Here is a 21,062-nt window from a genome sequence, read left to right as displayed (position 1 = left end):
AATAACGGAGAACAAAACACACGTTTAAATATTCGCATTATTTTACTATTTACCGTTTCTTAAAACGTTACACTACACTTCACGCATACAGCATTTCATGTGCGATACATAAACAGTATATTACGCGTACAACACATATAGTATCACACACACTTCACATATAGCGTACAATGAGAGCTTCACATGTACAACATAACACTCAATATATACATAGAACGTGCTGAACTTACCAGCCACTAAACTTCTGTAAACACGTCTTCAACTTCTGCCTCTTTACATAGTTAGCAACATGCAAGCACAAACAGCTTACCAAAAATTAGACTCTGCCACGTGCTCTATCCCACGCCCATGTCCAAGGCGCAGGGCGCATGCGCAATGCATACGCTTATGTGACGAACGGCTACCACTTTCAGTTTCAGCAGACTATTTGTTTTTTTGTTACCATTAATAATCGTATTTTTTACGTTATTAATTATTAAGCTTGAAAAAATAATGCAATACACTAAAAATCGGCAGTCATAGAAAAGAATTATTTTAGCAATTACATTTAAATTAAATATTGAAATACTGCATTTGTATTACAATGCTATTATATTACAATCTCAATGCACTCTGTACGTTCTTGCTTGCGCGCGGCACCTGCTTCTTAGATATCACCCCATAACTGCCGCAAACACGCTTACATTTGCCGAAACAAAAATACGAACTCCATAATAGCCCACGCCTGCCTCCTGTCCCTCTTAACATTCATTTGCATTGCACGATCTATCGCTTTTCTTCCCGCCTCGCTCTGCCCTACCAGCCACTATTACTCAGCATACTCTCTCACCTGCTGCTCAATGCCTTTTTCCAATCATTCTTTTTTACACGCTCCATACTACAGCACTACAAGCCCGCCACTCTCTTTACTTCACCTATCACTTTGGAAACGCCGCACTGCGCAAATAAAAAAATAATGCAGTAATCTGTGTATATGTAAGGCATCACTATGTGTGTGTGATGCAATGCACTATGTATGTATATATAATGCAGCACAACGTATATGTAAAACAACACAGTGTATGTATAAAGCAATGCAATGTGTATGTATGAAGCAGCACATATGTGTGTATACATGTGTAAAGCAGCAATGTGTGTGTGTGAAACAGCATAGTATAATTGTACAATAAGCAGCAATGTGTGTGTGTAAGGCAGTTAATATGTGTTTGTTTATAAAGCAACAATATATGTGGGTACAAAAGTGCTATGTGTGTCTGTTTATGTATCGACATTGCCTCGCCGCGTATTGACAGAGATACATCCTGCCCGCCTGGTTTATAAACTCTGTGCATTTGGCTACCACCCGTTGGTAATACTTATCTCACAGTTGGAGTCTGCACATATCATGCATTAGGGGGTCTCTTTTACCTGCAATGAACTTTGTGGTCCTGATGATGGTCTTCATGACGGCAGCAGTATAAGACCGAATCGTCGACAGTTACGTCATCTCCATCTATGCTGCATGTGCACAAGCACACAACCACTACTAATTAATTTCTTTTGGTTGTTGCCATAAATTGATTGGAGTTGATGTTTAAGTTGTGAACCGATGAGTTGAAGTTATATATACCTCTGTTCACCACTTTGGTTGCTTTTTACTTTTGTCTCCCTATAATTTCAATTGCAATTTATTTGATTGAAACCATATAAAAATGTTTGAATAATATACTTTTAACTCTCTCCGTGTATTTCTTTTCCTTCCAATGATTGAACTCTATTTTTTGACATTTGTGATACCTTGTTGGTACATTGGAGTGTGATAGTTACAATACAACTCCCAACTGAGCAATCTTTCTTAGTAAACAAATCCCTTGTAGCACCTCTTTGACCTAAATCAATTGTTGCCCAAGCCTACAAGGGTTTATTGGGTTTCCCCTGTTGCAATCATGTGTATGTATAAGGCAGCACTATGTGTGTGTGAAATGTGGCAGTGTGTATGTGTATGTAAGGCAGCATTGTGTGTATGTAAGACAGCATAGTGTATATATAAAGCAATGCAATATGTATGTACAGAGCAGCACAGTGTATGTGTGTACATGTGTAAAGCAGCATGGTGTGTAACACAGCACAATATAGTGTATGCAAGGCAGCACTGTGTATTTGTAAGGCAGTGCAATGTATATGTAAGGCAATACAATATGTATATGTGTGAGGAAGTGTATTATGTGTCTATGTTTATAAAGCAACAGTATGTGTATGTATAACAATGCAATGTGTATGTAAGGCAGCCAATGTGTATAAGGTAGTGCAGTGTATGTATAGCAGTGCAGTATATGTGTGAAAAAGCACAGTATGTGTATGTAAAGCAGTGCAGTATGTATAAGAGGCAACACCGTGTATGTGAGGCAGCATTGTATATGTGTCAAGTACCGCAGTGTGTGTATAAGCAGCCAGTGTGTATAAGGTAGTACAGTGTATGTATAGCAGCAGTATATGTGTGAAACAGCACAGTATATGTATGTAAAGCAGTGCAGTATGTATAAGAGGCAACACAGTGTATGTGAGGCAGCACTGTATATGTGTCCAGTACCGCAGTGTGTGTATAAGCAGCCAATGTGTATAAGGTAGTACAGTGTATGTATAGCAGCAGTATATGTGTGAAACAGCACAGTATATGTATGTAAAGCAGTGCAGTATGTATAAGAGGCAACACAGTGTATGTGAGGCAGCACTGTATATGTGTCCAGTACCGCAGTGTGTGTACAAGCAGCCAATGTGTATAAGGTAGTGCAGTGTATGTATAGCAGTGCAGTATATGTGTGAAAAAGCACAGTATGTGTATGTAAAGCAGTGCAGTATGTATAAGAGGCAACACAGTGTATGTGAGGCAGCATTGTATATGTGTCAAGTACCGCAGTGTGTGTATAAGAAGCCAATGTGTATAAGGCAGCACTATGTAAAACAACCACCACCGTGTCTTTCCTCGAGGCAGCCTTATTAGAACTCCTCTGTTCCACAGTGTATGTATAGCAGTGCAGTATATGTGTGAAAAAGCACAGTATGTGTATGTAAAGCAGTGCAGTATGTATAAGAGGCAACACAGTGTATGTAAGGCATCATTGTATATGTGTCAAGCAGCGCAGTGTGTGTATAAACAAGCACAGTGTGTGTGTGGAGACAGCACAGCATATGTATGTTAAAAAGCATAATGTATATATGAAATAACACAGTGTGTGTATAAAAAAATGCAATGTATGTATATGTAAGTTAACACAGTATATGTTTCTAAAGCAATACAGTATTTATGTATAAAGCAGCACCATGTGTATTAGACAGTGCAGTGTGTGTAAAGGAGTGCAGTGTCTATGTTTGTAACACAGCAATGTGTGTGTGTAAGGCAGCATATTATGTGTGTAATGCAATGCAGTGTATTTATATGTGAGGCAGTACAATATTTGTGTGTATATGAATAAAGTAGCATTATGTTGTGTAAATTAACGCTGTACATATCAATAATAATAACTAATAATTGCCGCACCACCTTTGCAAAATTTCACAAACTCGCCAACAACTTTAATATGCATATTACTTATTTAAACAAGTTACATGATTTTCTTATTATTCGTAATAGCACAACAACTAATTAACAGACAGACAACACATATTGCAATACAAATAATACAAATGTCACATTTGCAAAAGTTTGAACACGTGGCATTGTAAATAACACACCTATTACTTTAATTATTTGAAAACTAAGAACATAAATAAAAGCTTCGCCATTTACAATGCCAATAGCTCAAACTTTCCTAATGCGAGACCTATTGCATTGCAAATGCTTGTTTTTTTTTCTGCCATCTGATTATATTCGTGTCCCAGCATGCACATTTTGCATGAATACTCAGAATTTAGATTTTCTCAAGTGTTCACTGTTGTAAAACCTCATTTGAATTAAAACACAGAGGCACGCAGTATAAATTACTTAGCTTGCTTTTTCTATACAGAAGCAATGAAAATGCAGTAATAAAAAGACTGAAATTCCTAGAACCCATTGGAATGGGCAACCTCGGTATAGTATGATGGTTGTTTATATCTCCGTTAAGCCTCCCATGTACGCAGCCAGACCTCTTCTCTGATTATGCACATTGTAAAAAAAAAAATAGAGAAAAATCAGTAAATGGAACTGGTCACTGGAATCATCGGAGTGAATCAAGAAGAAAATCGACTTGGGTCAATTCATGGCCATCGGTGACAGGTTCTGGGAAAAAATAAACAGCGAGGGTGGCAGTATGACTCCAAGTCACATCAGTGGCAGGATAGTACAGTGCCGTTAATAAAACTGAGACGTTTTGACACAGAAAAGACATTGGATATAATGTACACCAAGGCCCTGATTTGGATTTCAGCCGGCGGTTCACTCCATCACAAACATTATGGTAATCCTGTCCATATTATTAAAAGTGCCTTATATTTTGTGGTAATTGTAATAAAGTGGGCAGGATATCTGCCACAGTTGTGACAAAGTCTACAATACGTATTGTAGTAGGGGAGAGAACCAACATTAAAGGAGGGGAAGGGTGTTGGGGGCGAGAGGCAGGTGTAGTCCCAACCGCTCTGGAAAAGTGAACTCAGTTTGAGAGATTGGACTGATAGCAAATGAACCCCTGGACCAATTGTTGGAATGCCCCAAGTGTGTTTCCAAGATCCTTGTGTCTCCCAGGCTCATATTGTTTGGCACCGGAACACTCCCCTGGATCCTCCCATGCAGGCAGGTATCCTCTTGTGCTTTCTGAAGCTCTGCTCCCCGTAAGTAAAGGGTCAAAGTGGTTACACCCATGCAACAAATGCCAAGGTGAGGCTATAGGAACAGGGTACATCCTGTACAGACGGAAGGAGACCAAAAGAGGAACACACACCTACCTGTATAACCTATCTGTTTATACCTTACAAGTTCCTATCCATACGCCTCCTCTATTACACCTCATAAACACCTACATGGGCACCATCTCTGTTTGTACCTCATACGCACCTACATGTGCACCTCCAATGTTTGTGCCACACAATCAATCAATCAGGGGGTTTATAGAGCGTGCTACTCACCTGTGAGGGTCCCAAGGCGCGGGGGCAGCTCCTTCTCAGACGAAGAGCAAGGTCTTGCGGTCCTTCCTGAAGGCGTGCAGGTTCGGGGAGCGTCTGATACCTCCTCTCTTTGTGCCTCACAAGCACCTACCTGTGCACCTCCTCTGTCTGCACCTCATGAGCACCTACTTATACACCTCCTCCGTTTGTACCTACCTGTGCACCCCCTTTGTTGGTACTTCATACACACCTACCTGCGCACCCCCACTGTTTGTGCCTCACAAGCACCTACTTGTGCACCTCCTGTGTCTGTACCCCATATGCACCTACCTGTGCATGTCTTCAGTTTGTACCTACCAGTGCACCTCCTTTGTTGATACCTCATAAGCACCTTCTTGTAGACTCCTCTGTACCTTATAAGCACCTACCTGTTAAACTCCTCTGTTTATATCGTATAAGTACATACCTGTGCACTTCTTCTGTCTATACCTCATAAGCATCTACATTTCCACCTCCTCTGTGTGTACCTCATAGGCACCTACCTGTGCACCTCCTCAGTTTGTACCTACCTGTGCACCTCCTTTGTTGATACCTCATAAGCACCTACCTGTGCACTTCTTCTGTTTGAACCTCATAAGCACCTACTTTTGCACCTCCTCTATTTGTACCTCACAAGCACCTTCTTGTAGACTCCTCTGTACCTCATAAGCACCTACCTGTTAAATTCCTCTGTTTATATCGTATACGTACCTACCTGTGCACTTCTTCTGTCTATACCTCATAAGCATCTACCTTTCCACCTCCTCTGTGTGTACCTCATAGGCACCTACCTGTGCACCTCCTCAGTTTGTACCTACCTGTGCACCTCCTCTGTTGGTACCTCATACACACCTACCTGTGCACACCCACTATTTATTCCTCACAAGCACCTACTGGTGTTCCTCCTCTCTTAGTGCCTCACAAGCACCCACCTGTGCACCTCCTCTGTTTATACCTCCTATGCACCTACCTCTGCACCTCTTCAGTGTGTACCTCATAAGCACCTACCTGTGCACCTCCTCTATTTGTACCTCATAGGCACCTACCTGTGCACCTCCTCTATTTGTACCTCATAGGCACCTCCTGTGTCTGTACCCCATATGCACCCACCTGTGCACCTCCTCTGTTTGTACCCCATAAGCACCTACCTGCGCATCTCCTCAGTTTGTACCTACAAGTGCACCTCCTCTGTTAGTACCTCATACACACCTACATGTGCATCTCCTCTGTTTATACCTCACAAGCACCTTCCATTACACTCCTCTGTACTTCATAAGCACCTACCTGCTAAATTCCTCTGTCTATATCTTATAAGCACCTACATGTGCCCCTTCTCTGTTTATTCCTCACAAGCACCTACCTGTGCACCTCCTATGTTTATACCACATAAGCACCTACCTGTGCATCTCCTCTGTTTATAACTCATAAGCAGCTACATATGTACTGGCTTTGTTTATACCTCACAAGCACCTGCTTGTGCTTCTTCTTTCTTTGTGCCACACAAGCACCTACCTGTTCATCTCTTCCCACTCTACCAAAGCCCCAGCCAGTCACAAAGTAGCTTCTTGGGCACCAAATGAACAACATTAAGTAAGATACCCTTATTTATTTATATTAATTTTTTTACATTTGTATGGCGCTCAGCTGCCCAACAAGGGTTTCCCGGCGCTTTTGACAAAAGGTTGGACAAAGGTATATGCTGAGTATGATTTTAGCACAGTTGTTTCTGGAAAAGCCAGGTTTTTACATATTTCCGGAAGCTAGCGTAGTTTTCCTCTTTCCGGATATGTGGGGGAAGTGTGTTCCACAGAATTGGCCCTCTGACAGAAAATGATCTTCCGCCAGTTCTTTGCAGTCTAAATCTGGGAACTGCGAAATTCGCTGCAGTTTGGGAGCGTAGGTTTCTTGTTGGTAGGTAGGGGGTGGTTAACGCTTGCAGATAGGTTGGTGCCGTTTTGGTTTTGATCTTAAAACATGTAGCTCAGGGTTTTGAAGCTGATCCGGTGTTCAATCCTGAGCCAATGTAGATCGTTCCAGTATTTTGATACTCTTGCAGACTTTAGTATCCTGCACTTGTTGGTAAAAAACCTAGAGGTAAGCTCCTGAGGCGGAAAGCCGGGAGAGAGGCACTATCTTTTTTAAAATCACCTTCACAGATTACTTGTGTTTTAAAACTTTGTTGTGTCACTAATTTCTTGTGTTTTTAGAAAACAGACTGCTTGTTGTTCTAAAATCTTACCTCCCAGACACAGTCGGTGCACGTAGCGGAGCCAGCGCTGACGCTGCACGCTGGTCGCATACTTCCCCTCCCGCCACGAGCGGAGGCCACGCCCCTTTTAGGCCACGCCCCCTCAATCCTCAGCCCCGGAGCAACATAAATTAAGTGCATTTATCGATCGCGCAGCGGGCGAGCGCAGCGGGCGCGACGATTGAGCGCCGAAGGCGCGCCTAAGGCAAGCCAGTCTGCGGCCGGGCGCGGTCCAGGGCCATAACCCCTGCCCTTTCTCCTACTGACCTGATAACCCACAATAGACAGGCCCTATGGAACCTATGCCCGCCGATAAATGAGTGTTGCAGGCACAAAATGGAGGCTATATCCTCTATCAAATGCCGACATTGCCCATTTAAAACCTGTAAACAGATAGGCAACAAAGAACGGACAAGGTGCCTCAGAGGAGGCCTGTTAAATTGTCGATCCCTCCCGAAACACGTCTTGCAAATTTGGCACATGCTCTTAGAAGAGGGCCTTGATATACTCTTTCTGACGGAGACATGGCTGGGGGTAGATTCCGACCCCGAGATTATCGAATCCCTTCCACCCGACTATAGTATAGCCAGGGTGGATCGACCGTCAGGCCGTGGAGGTGGGATTGCAGTGATCAGCAAGGCCCCCCTGGTATGCTCCCTCGAACCTCTTGGAATAGAGAACTGCGAAGCTGGCAAATTCGCACTGAAACTTGGCCCTCAGGACCATATCTCGGGTGTCCTCCTTTATAGACCTCCTGGGACCCTGGGAAATTTTAGGCCGAGTTTGCAAGAACACCTTGCTCACCTTGCGCTTAGACACAGGAAAGTCCTCCTTCTGGGTGATCTAAATATTCATTTTGATGATATCCAGCTAAAGGAAGCCACCGAGATGAGGCAGGAATTACGAAATACGAATTTGGTACTAATAAATCAAACACCCACACATACTCATGGCCATTTATTGGACCCGGTGTTTGCCAACTGGGAGGGCATAACTACGAGTACTCCTAACCCACTTCGCTGGACAGACCATTTTCTAGTCCCTTTTGAAATTTGCACTCAAAGTAAGCCTGCCCCCCAGTTGAGTGGCAATAATAGCTACCCATACCGCAAATGGAAAACATTTTCTCAACCCATCTTTAGCGAGATGCTAAGCCTAGGTGGGATGCCGGGAGGCACAGATAGTGAAAGTGCTAATCAAAACTTAGGAACCCGGATCCTTGATGCCTTGAACAAGGTAGCCCCTCTATCCACGGCCAAACAAGGGATCAGAGCTAGGAGATCGGCCCCATGGTACAATATAGATCTGCAGTCGATCAGATCAGAATGTAAAAAGCTAGAAAGACTTTGGCGTAAGGATAAGAATGAATGCACTAAACTTCAATACAGAACAGACAGAGAAGCTACCAAAAGCAGGTCAGAGCTGCGAAAGCCACTTTCTATGGAAACAGAATTAGTGAGGCGGACTGCTCATCTAGAGAACTCTTCAAAATCTATAAAGAAATCTCAGTTGTCTCACTCTCCAATGTCCCGGAAACTGATTCCGTCATGGAATGTAATAAGGTGGCAGAATATTTTGCCAATAAGGTTAAAAAAATATACAGCTCTTTCTACAGATGTCCTGCGGATGGATAAACCTTCATAGAACTGAAGGAAGTGGCGCTGTTGAATTCGAAGCCGAGGTTAGAGTGCTTTACCGTACCACCCAGTAAAGAACTTGAAACCATCTGTACTAGCATAAAATCGGGCTCTCCTCGAGATCCCGCTCCTCCGAGGGTCCTGGGTGCAAGCATAGTGGCTTTAGAACCGTACATCCGCCATGTCCTTGTAACATCCTTTGACTCCCAGACCCTTCCGATAAACTGGAAAAAGGCAATTGTGTTACCTATTAGAAAAAAACCTAATGTAAGCCATGATGTCCTGGAGAACTTACGACCTATTTCTCTGCTACCCTATACCGCGAAAATTGCAGAGAAAATTGCAAATGTGCAATTGATGGCATTTGCGGAGAAGAATAATCTCCTGCACCCCTCCCAATCGGGGTTCCGAAGAGGCTTCTCTTCTGAGACGGCCTTATTACGAGCCACCGAATCTCTACGTCAAGGAGCTGACGCAGGCCTAACCATGGCACTGGTCATGCTAGACCTGAGTGCAGCGTTCGACACTGTAGCACATATCACCTTGCTACAGTGTCTGAACAGAGGAGGTGTGACTGATAGAGCACTCGGTTGGCTTAAATCGTTTCTGACGGGCAGAAGCTTTCAGGTTCAACGGGGCTCGTTTCAGTCTGAGGAGAGGGTATTGGAACAGGGGGTGCCACAGGGCTCTGCTTTAAGTCCTACCCTTTTTAACTTATATATGGCCCCCCCTGGCTGAATTAGTTCAATCGTTCGGCGTAGAGATTGTCTCCTACGCCAACGATACACAACTCTTACTCACCCTCACCCAAACTCCTGCTGCTGGAGCCAATAACTTCCGAGCCTGTATGCAAGCATTGGCCACTTGGATGGATAATCACTGCCTAAAATTGAACGGCTCCAAGACAGAAGTCTTGGTGGTTGGTGGCCAAGTTGTTTAGGCGCTATGCCTACACCATGTCCTAAAGCTAAGAACTTAGGGATATGGATGGATCCCACACTCTCTTATGAGACACACATCAACCGTTTAGTAGGCAAGTGCTTTGGAGTCCTAAGGACTCTTAATAAAACCCTGGACCTCCTTCCTTTGGAGGCTCGGCGCACTATGACCCAGGCACTGATTACGTCACGACTCGACTATGGGAATGTCCTCTTCCTGGCAGCTTCTAGTAAAAGCATAGGACGACTCCAGATACTGCAAAACGCTGCAGCCCGCCTAGTGCTTAGACTCCCAAGAAGAGCCAACTCTAGAACTGCCCTGGAGGCCCTCCACTGGCTCACAGTGAAAAAAAGAATAATGTACAAAGCCCTCCTAATATGTCATCGGATCCTTTGGCATGAAGCTCCCGGCTATCTGGCAGGCCTGGTTACTTGGTATGAACCACTCAGATCGCTATGATCAGGCGGCATGTGCACGTTTGTGACCCACCGCTATAGGAGAGAAAAAATGGGAGGTCGGTCCTTTAGAGTGGCGGCTGCCGTAGGATGGAACAAACTTCCCATCAGTCTCCGCCTGGAGCCTTCGGAAACTATTTTCCGACGCCAACTTAAAACTCACCTGTTCTCCTCATAGTTTCCTTTAATGTCCTCTGCCTCGCACTGTCCTCTCCCCTGGCGAGTTTTCTTCTCTCTTTTAGCGCGGGGGCACGCCGGGATGGCGTAACCATGCGCTCTATAAATGTCTTTATTATTATTATTATTAAGAGTCTTGCGGCTGAGTTTTGGATCATTTGCAGTCGCTTGATGACTGCTTGGTTTGAGCTCAGGTAAAGGATGTTGCCGTAGTCAATACGCGATGTTATTAGTGCGTTGACTACGGTCTTTTGTGTGGCAGGGGGCAGCATCCATGTGATTTTTTTCAGCCATTTTTATTATGGTGAAGCATAGGCCTGCGACTTTGTTTGCCTGCTGTTTCATTGACAGAGCATTGTCAATGATGACTCCTAGATTTCTTACCTGGGTTGCTGGAGAGGGAAGATTACCCAACTCAGGGGGTCAATGGGAGGAATTCAAGAGCTCCTTATTTTTTCCTAGTAGGAGGATTTCGGTTTTATCACCGTTTAATTTCAACTGGTTGGTGGTCATCCAGTTAAAAATTTTCTGGAGTCCAATTTTGAGGAGAGAAGGGGCTGAGGGATTAGACTCTGATAGTGAGAAAATGATTTGGGAGTCATCTGCGTAGGTCATTAGTGTTAGGCCTGCGCAGTCCGCTAGGTCGGCCAGTGGTCTAAGGTACAGATTAAAAAACACACCGGGCTCAGGATTGAGCCCTGTGGTACTCCATGTGGCGCGAAAAAAGTGTCTGAGCAGGCAAGGCTGGATTTGATCTGGAAGGTTCTCTCGGTAAGAAAGGACTTAATCCACTGTAGGGCTTCACTGCGAATGCCGTTTCTCTCCAGTGTGGCCAGGAGAATTTTGTGAGATATGGTATCAAACGCCGCACTCAGATCTAATAGAATGAGTGCGACCGTTTGTCCATCATCCAAGAGTTTCCGGATCTTTTATGTTACGCCCAGCAGGGCGGTCTCTGTGGAGTATCCTGCTCTGAAGCCTGATTGTGAGGGATGGAGGAGGTCATTTTCCTCTGCGAAGAGGGTGAGGGCAGAGTGTATGTGCCTTTCCATGAGTTTGGAGAAGGCAGGGAGCAGAGATATTGGCCGATAGTTTATAAGGACAGTTGGGTCCGCTGATGGTTTTTCAGAAGTGGGGTTACCATTGCGTGTTTCCAACTTGACGGGACTGTGGAGGATTGGAGGGATGCATTTAGCATGTCTGCTATAATGGTCAGGGGGGTGGTGTTAAGTTGTTTTAGAATACTCACGGGAAGAGGATCACGAGGGGAACCTGATGAAATGGACTTCAGGGAGGATTTTAGGGAGTCCACGGTTACCAGGGACCATTTCTCCAGGGTGTTCGTTTTGTCCGGTGACACAGGGATATCATCCTGTGGGCAATTGTCATAAGGTCTAGAGCTGATGTTAAAGATGATTTTTTCTATTTTTCATTAAAAAATGTAGCAAGGTCTTGACATTGTTTTTTATTTAAAGGGCGAGTTGTAGCAGTTGTTTGAGCACCTGCTAGGTCCTTCACTGTGTTGAATAGGGTTTTTGCTTTGTTTGTAGCATTGTTCATGGTGTTGGCCACATAAAGGGCCCGGGCTTTGATGCATAAAGAGTGGTACGCGTTTCTGGCCTTGTTGTATATTATTTTTTTTCTTGATTATAATCTTTGCGCCATTGCCTTTCTAGGGCTTTACATTTTGATTTTTCAGTCTTAAGAAGTTCGTTGAACCAGGGGGCTGGGGGACGATGGAAGTTTCTTTTTGCCTGAGTTAGGGGGAGGCATTCATTGGCTGCATTTTCTAGCCACTGGTTAGTGGCTTCAGCTAGACTTTCCACATTCCGGTCATGAGAGGGTGTGCTGATTGTTAATGCTTGATTCAGTTTTTCTATGTGAAGTAGTATCCAGTTTCTCATGGAGTTTGCTGGCCATGCTGTATTTAAAGGGGAGAATGTTCGGTTTAGGCAGAAACTGAGAAGGTGGTGGTCTGACCAACATAAGGGGCTGGTTTGAGTCTATTTTAATTCTGGGATATTGGTAAATATGGGGTCTAATAGGTGTCCTGCCTTGTGCGTGGGACCTGAATTGAGAAGTGATAGGTTGAGAGCCGTTAGGTCATCAATTAAGTTACAGCATGCCACTGGAAAGTTAGAAGAAGGAAAACAAATGATTAATATGAATACATCCGTTGGCTGTGGGTTTTTGTTAAGTAAATTCTTGGTTGTCATAAATTCTCTAAAATAAGGACTAAATTACTGATATAGTTGAATATTACTTTATAAGTCAAAGCTTGTTTGCCCTAGCTCTGCGCATAATGTAAAAGCTGGACATTACCATAAACCTCTCACTCTGTTTTTCAAAGAACCCCTGCACTCGAAAGAGCTGCATCTAGAAATGCAACAAGGTCTGAACTTTATTATCCTAAGGGAGAGTTTAAAGAATCTCTTTACTGCATAATGTGTGCTTTCCAGAACCAGGCCCTAAAAAGTTGCAATTGTTTTAGGGAGATGGACAGAATTCCCGACAATAAAAATATATCTCAACACACAATAATGCTGCTATCTTTCAGGTTAGAAAGAACCAGAAATGTTTGGACCCACCCCAGTGGGGCTGAGAAAGTGGCAAAGATTACTTAACAAACAGCAAGGTAAAGATCTGAGTTGCTACTATATCTTATACATAGTAAATAGGAAAGCACTGAAGTATGTGAATGTATTTACGTTTGTTATATTCTTCCTGAAGAGTTACCATTGTTATATACTTCTTGAAACTGAAGAATCAGCAGTACATCCTGATCCCTCTTTTTCAACAATCTGGTCTTTAACGAAATCTTGATCATTTGCATTATCCTAAAGCTGTACCTATAGCACCTGGGTGCTCTGTGGTCACCCTTTCTTTACTAAGTTACTCTGTGAACACTGGTAAATCCCCTCCTTTTCTGAAGTAAGATGTGATGTGTTAAAAATAACTCTTAGTTAAATATTTGTGTATGGTGAAATATACCTTGCTAAGTTTCAAAGATGATAAAGAAGAGATGTATTTTACAACCAGATAAATACTCCGTATTCATATTCCATTACAATTGTATTTAGTAATTTGAAATCTCTTTACATTCAACAGGAAAAAAGACTTGAATGCACCCAGAGATATCAATAATGAAGATAATACTTTAACTCTGCAAAACAACTGCCAAAAATAACAAGCACCAGTATTCAGGAAAACATAAGTACAGTCACCAACCGACTAATTTGAACATAAGCTGACCAATCTGGAAGAAGCAGTAAAGAGCAATTCAATGAGTGCGAGAATCTGAGCTGTGCACCTCCACACTACAAGACTAAGAAATGACCTGTAGAATATTAAGGCAACAACACTGACCTACCACCTCCTGAATAAACCAGTATCAAACACCAGCTTTGATCATGGAATTGGTATGACGTGGTTACCGCTGTGCTCTGATACCTAAATAATAACAGACCATCAATCAGTGCTCTTAGTGTTTTGTATACTCTTCCTAGCTATACCACAGCAACCAGAGAAAAGCACAACGGAGTGGAGACAACCATCTGAAGGGTAAAGGAAAGCTAATTTCTGCTAGCTAAAATATATAGTGCAGTCTTAATTTGTAACAACCAGAAGGAAGATCAATCTTTACTTTTAAGCATTAAACCCCTGTTATCCAATCTAAAGACACAATCTCTTGCAAAGAAGCCTAACACTTTTTGTGAGTGTGGCAAATATTTAGTAACCACTGTACTTACCAGTAAGCACTTTACTTTTTATTTGGAAATCAAATGTCCAAAAATACCAACACATACAGGAAATGTGAGAATAACACATGTGCTTTATCAACCATGTTAACTCTTCAGGAAGCACATTCATGGGAAGTGGACACATATATCCCCAATCCAGAGGTACTATCCAAGAAAGAAGAATCATACACATGCAGTGAGTTCTTTAGTTTGTCATCAGTATTAAAGCACCATCAGCCAACTCATCCAAGAGAAGAATTTTTTTATTGCATTGAATGTGTGCAAAGTTTTAGTCATTTAGCACTCCTAAAAGAGCATCAGCAAACACACACAGTGGAAAAGCCATTCAGATGCACTGAATGTGTACAGAGTTTTAGTCTGTTATCACACCTCCAAAGACATCAGCAAACACACACCGGGAAAAAACCACACCATTGCACTGAATGTATGAAGAGCTTTAGTTCTTTATCACACCTCCGAAGACATCAGCAAACACACACTGGGGAAAAACCATTCCATTGCAATGAGTGTGTGAAGAGCTTTAGCTGTTTATCACACCTCCAAAGACATCAGCGAACTCACACAGGGGAAAAACCATTCAAGTGCAATGAATGTGTGAAGAGTTTTTGTCAGTTATTTATCCTGCAAAGGCATCAGCTAACACACACAGGGGAAAAACCATTCAAGTGCAGTGAATGTATGAAGAGCTTTAGCCAGTTATCAACCCTAAAATATCATCAGCGAACACACACAGGGGAAAAACCATATAATTGTAGTGAATGTGGGAAGAGCTTTTCTCGGTTAACACACCTTGAAAGACATTATCAAACACACACAGGGGAAAAACCATACAATTGTAGTGAATGTTCAAAGCAATTTAGTCGATTCTCACACCTTCAAGTACATCAGCGAGCACACACAGGGGAAAAGCCATACCATTGCAATGAATGTGTAAAGAGCTTCAGTAGGTTATCCCACCTCCAAGTACATCAGCTAACACACACAGGGGAAAAACCATTTAAATGCAGTGAATGTATGAAGAGCTTTAGCCAGTTATCAACCCTAGAATGTCATCAGCGATTACACACAGGGGAAAAACCATATAATTGTAGTGAATGTTGGAAGAGCTTTACTCGGTTAACACACCTTGAAAGACATTATCAAACACACACAGGGGAAAAACCATACAATTGTAGTGAATGTTCAAAGCAATTTAGCCGATTCTCATACCTCCAAAGACACACACACAGGGGAAAAGCCATACCATTGCAATGAATGTGTGAAGAGCTTTAGTAGGTTATCCCACCTCCAAGTACATCAGCGAGCACACACAGGAGAAAAGCCATACCATTGCAATGAATGTGTGAAGAGCTTTAGTAGGTTATCCCACCTCCAAGTACATCAGCGAACACACACACAGGAAAAACCATACCATTGCAATGAATGTGTGAAGAGCTTTAGTCAGTTATCTCACCTCCAAGTACATCAGCGAACACACACAGGAGAAAAACCATACCATTGCAATGACTGTGTTAGGAGCTTTAGTAGGTTATCACATCTCCAAAGACATCAGCGAACACATACAGGGGAAAAGCCATACCATTGCATTGAATGTGTGAAAAGCTTTTGTCAGTTATCAGATCTCCAAATACATAAGCAAACACACACCGAGAAATGCAATTCAGGAGCAGTGAATATGTGAAGTGCTGTAGTCAATTATCATGCCTACAAAGCCATCAGCGAATTACAGAAGATGATAAAATTACAATTATGTGGGACTTTCTAATGCCAGAGGATAAAAAGTTCATCATCTAAGACTCAACTTCCAAAAATAAGAAGAAAAAACTATTTAGTGAATTATAAAAGTGATTGTACTCAGCGATTGCTCATTTCTTTTTAGGACAGTGCGGACTAAAATAATAGACACAGTGTTGGCTTTTATTTGCTGAAATAGACTTCTAAAGAAAGACACCCACACACATTTGACTATGCTAACTGTAAAAGCAACTCTATGAACAATGCTTGAACCAGTAAGGAGTTTTTAACTAACTTTAGGGATTAAACAATCTCCCACTGGTGAATAGTCACAGCTGACTGTGGTGTTTGGTAATTTTCTGCAACATTGCTGGTTCAGTGACAACGGCCAGAGAACGGTATCCAAAAGTAGAATTGAAAGTAAGAAAAGGTGAGCTGTCTGAGTTAATGTTTACAGTGCATGGCACCCTGCTTCCCTTCCCCACAAGCCCTGATGCAGAAGATTTGATACTCTTTTACATCATCGCATGAAGCCACCATAGTGGCACTTCTCTTCATGTCCGACATAGAGCTGGATCCTTGGGAGATTTGCTAGCTCATCACTAGCTATGTGTGTGTCACAGTTAGATTAATTATATATAAATATATTTTGTGAGTTTCTTATTTGCAGAGCATCATTCAATCAAATCCTAACTGTTGAAAGGACAAAAGGAACAAAAACCAAGATTCCCAGAAACAACACCAATTATCAATGCAAAAACAAACGAACATCAGATATGTAATAACTCAACGGAGCAAAGGCAACAGTATACGACCTCAAAGGCGCAAGCAGTGCTTTCCCTACCTCTAAATCCTATTACCCCAATATTTGTTCCTAGGATTACAAATAAAGAATTAAAGACGCAAAAGGAAAGCCAACAACAAACCCCAATGATGAGGGATGTGCCTTTCAAATCACAGGTAAATTATAACTGTGGAGTGGAAATTACAGACCTCTTTCCCTCAGGAAAGGACCCCCTAAATAGGGAAAGAATAATAAATTTGCTTCAACGGATACAACCTCTACAAGCGCTTGCAAGAAATGACATAAAATTAGTCTCCTTCCCAGATGAAAACAAAATTACATTAGCTGTTGCAGAATTTTGGTCACCAGTCATCCCAGCAATAATATATAAGGAAAAAGAGACCCTTCATAAACTAGGATTCGGCGTGGCTCCTGTAGAGGTGGAAGCCGGCTCGACACCAGAACGCCATCGAGTCAAACATCATTATCCAGTAGCATCCCGGCTTACAAATAACAGCTGGTTAAATCCCTACAAAGATGACATTTCGGTTTCAATTAACAACGGACAAAGACAAAGCTGGGTCAAGAATAACCAATCTCAGCAAATAATCCCAATGGACAACTCATGGGCTTGGATCGCAGAAAACCTTAATAACAAAAAAACGGGTCCCGAAATCAAGCGCTCTTTTGAGCTACGGTCTAACCGTCTATTCCTGGAACATCGCAGGAAAATCTCAAGAAAAACTAGCAATAATTTCCCAAGATCGTCCAGGGATCGTGGCACTACAAGAAACTTGGGCAACTACAAACTTTGATTTCCCCGACTACTTTGTGTATGATATACCAGCAAAACCGGTTAACCATGGACACGCAAAAGGAGGGATTGCTATCCTCCTATCTGAAGACTATCATTGGGAGCAAGAAATTATTCCAACACATTCAAAGAACTTTCAATGTTTAAAAATCAAAATAGGGACTGATAAGACCAGAAGCTCGACCAAAATGCTTATCTGTAACGTCTATATTCCACCGGGAGCAAAAATGGATGCACTATCGATAACTATTTTCGAGGATATCGAAAGGGTGGATGAAGATCAGAATTTATAGGAGACCTAAACGGGCAAATCTCTAATGATTTATTAGAAACATGGGATTCAGGAGAAAAAAATGAGGCCCAGGCAATATCCATTCCTCAATTTCCCTCAGGATGTTAACCAAATAAGAGAGGGAAAATCATTTTAGCATCACTTGCTACTCTCAACGGAGTACTTTTAAATGGCAACATAGAAGGTGACATCCCTGCTTCCTTTACAAGAAGGGGAGGATTCAGTGCATCAATCCTTGACTATATGATCTGCAGTCCAGGCCTCTTTGCTCTAGCCCATCAACTTAACATAAAGTTCGAGAAAGGAAGTGACCACGCTATTCTACAATTAACAACAGGTATAACCCAGAAACAAACAAACAACTTCAGTACATATAATGGAACTGCACAAAACAGCTCCCATAAATCCAGTCCAAGGTCGGCTAACGTGGAACCCTAAAACCTTAGGAAAAATCACCCAAACCATTGAGAACTCAAATTTACTTTCAATTAATCACAACATAAACCCAATATTAAATTTTGAGGCAGTTGCCAAGAATCTTGTTCAACTACTACAGAAGAGCGGAAAACGAAAAAGGATAAAAACACAAGGCAACAAAAGATTGACCTCGGATCCCAAGGCAAGGGAATTAAACAAATTAATTAGGGCACAATTCCTGTATTTCTCTGACACCTGAAAACAGGAAATCAAAAAAACTAAAAAACTATCGCTGAAGACAAAAATTAAAAGAAAACCAAATCTTACAGGATAAAAAATGGATAGCCCTACAGATAGCAGCAAAAAGACAAGACAAACGTACTTATTAGACTATAATAGCACAAGAAACAGGAACAAAAAAAATGTTAAAATCAAACCCTGTCCCACCTTCAGACTGGGAAACATATATATCTGATTTATACAAAGTAAACCAAGTCTCCAACTGCGACAAAGTAATGCAAATCGATATAGGACAGGATAAAGTCATAAACATTGAGCCACTAACACCTTCCTTAGTAGAACATTACATAAAAAAGGCAAGAAGCTCGGCTGCAATGGGCCCAGACCAAATTCCGATTATGGTCTTAAAGAACAACCCAAAAGAGTGGAGTAACTTTTTAACATGCACGTATAACCACATACTTAGTACAGGGGAAACCCCAAAGTCCTGGAAGGGAAGCATAGTAATCCCGATTCATAAAAAGGGTTCAAGACTGCTCCCTTCTACCGACAAATAGCTCTCCTAGATGCAACGGGGAAGATTTTTGCTGCTGTACTTCTAGATCACCTAAAAGAATGGGCACTCTCAACCAGCTCCATTCCACTCTACCAAGCAGGATTCAGACCCAAACACTCAGTCATAGATAATATTGCAGTACTTCAAACAATACTAGAAAAATACTTGGTAAAAAAATCGCAGGTAGTATATGCAGTATTTGTAGACTTTAGCACTGCCTTCGACAAGGTCGATCGAGTCAAACTTTGGAACAAACTACAGAAAATGGGAATACCACAACATCTTCTCCATTTAATAACATCACTGTACTCTGGGACTTGGTGCCAAGTTCAAATGGGGAGGGAGAAGGGTCTAACCTCCCCATTTACCACTCCAAACGGCCTGCGACAGGGGTGTCTTTTAGCTATTATTCTCCTTATATTTGAGCGATCTACCAGAAACTCTTAATCAGGTCAATAACTTTCCGCCGAAGATGGCTTCCACCAAAATTCACTGCCTGATGTACGCCGATGATGTAGTAATCTTGGATCTGACTCCCTTTGATCTCCAACGAAACCTCACAGCACTCACCACATATACAGATGAAACTATTTAATCCCAAATACCACTAAAACAAAAATTCTACCATTTACAGGAAAGAAGACTTATTGCAATTATAACTGGCTACTAGGAGGTAATCCATTGGAAATCGTAAAAGAATATATATACCTTGGGAGAACATTTACTCAGACTTTGAGCAACCAGCCTCATTTGCAAAAAATGGGACATAAAGCAGATGCCCATACAGGGGCTCTCCAAAGACTTTACTCATCCACTGGTCGAAGACAATTCTCCTCCTTGCTCCAGGTTTATAATGCGAAAATTCCTGCAGTTTTATCATTTGCAATAGAACATATCCCAACAAAAGAATGGTCTCAAATAGATGTCAAAGAAGGGAAAATCTTGAGGAAGTTAGCAAGGATGCCGCAAGCTGTTCCGGTTCAAGCTCTCAGGCTAGAACTATCTTTAGTTCGTTCCTATGCCAGAGGGATCATAAACATAATTAGATGGGCATATAACCTGGCTCATGCAGACCCAGGAACACTTAGAGCACTGTTAAAAATGGAGACACTGGAGCAAGACTATCGAAAGTATATATTTGGAAAAAACCTAAGTAATGCTTTTAAAATATCATCAGTCTCTCTAGAAATGTTAATATCTTGGACACCAGACCAGCTGAAACTCTGCTTGAAGCACCTAACACCGAGGCTAAGCATGGAATTGGATATTCAACACTGCTCCAGGCTCTCGATGTACAAACAGTTAGCGGACACAATCGTTTTTTAAAAAACGCAACCATATATCTTTTTTAACCTAAATCATGGAGTAAGGCGAGCTATACTTCAAATACGGCTAGGAATATTACCGCTGAAATCATACACCTTTAAGGGGTCATCAAATCAAGGAGAGACGAATCTCTGTGACTTATGCAAAGGTGGGGTGCAAGATCTAGAACATGTTCTGTTTGTATGTCCTAGCGAGATCGTGGTAGCAGCTAGGAACAGATACATTACCACGATCAAAACAAAATGTAATATAAACTCGGTCCAGATGTTGATTTCCCTCTCCAATGCTCCACCCAATGAATTTGTGTTTATTAACCTGTACAATTTTTTTAAGTCTTTTTTAAAATTATATTGATGTGATAATCTCTTTTAGCAAAAATTGAATTTGTATTGTGTATAATTTGTTGTTCTCGTAAGAGAACTAAATCAAATAAATTATTGAATTGAATTATTGAAGTGCATGATGGCAAAATTCTTGTAATGAGAAAGAGATGTTGAAAAGTTTAGCTCTTAATAGGTTTCTGAAGCCATTGCGGTTAAGTAAAGATTGAATCTCGAGCAGTTTAGAATTGCTGCTGTTAGGAGC

General features: G+C 41.9%; 1 pseudogene across 1 annotated transcript in view; it reads left to right on the top strand.

The window, feature by feature from the left end:
• LOC147745364 (uncharacterized) overlaps positions 1–17,576 on the top strand; it is a 58,212-nt pseudogene extending 40,636 nt beyond the window's left edge. Inside the window, exon 2 of the transcript XR_015307490.1 lies at positions 13,662–17,576. The product of XR_015307490.1 is annotated as an uncharacterized LOC147745364 (transcript). The remainder of the gene's footprint in view (positions 1–13,661) is intronic.
• The last annotated feature ends 3,486 nt before the right edge of the window (positions 17,577–21,062 follow it).

The sequence above is a fragment of the Lissotriton vulgaris genome, chromosome 1_1, assembly GCF_964263255.1.
Source record: "Lissotriton vulgaris chromosome 1_1, aLisVul1.2, whole genome shotgun sequence".
Classification (NCBI taxonomy): Eukaryota; Metazoa; Chordata; class Amphibia; order Caudata; family Salamandridae; genus Lissotriton; species Lissotriton vulgaris.
Note: the sequence above shows the minus strand (reverse complement) of the source record. Positions and strands in the feature narration are given on the sequence as shown.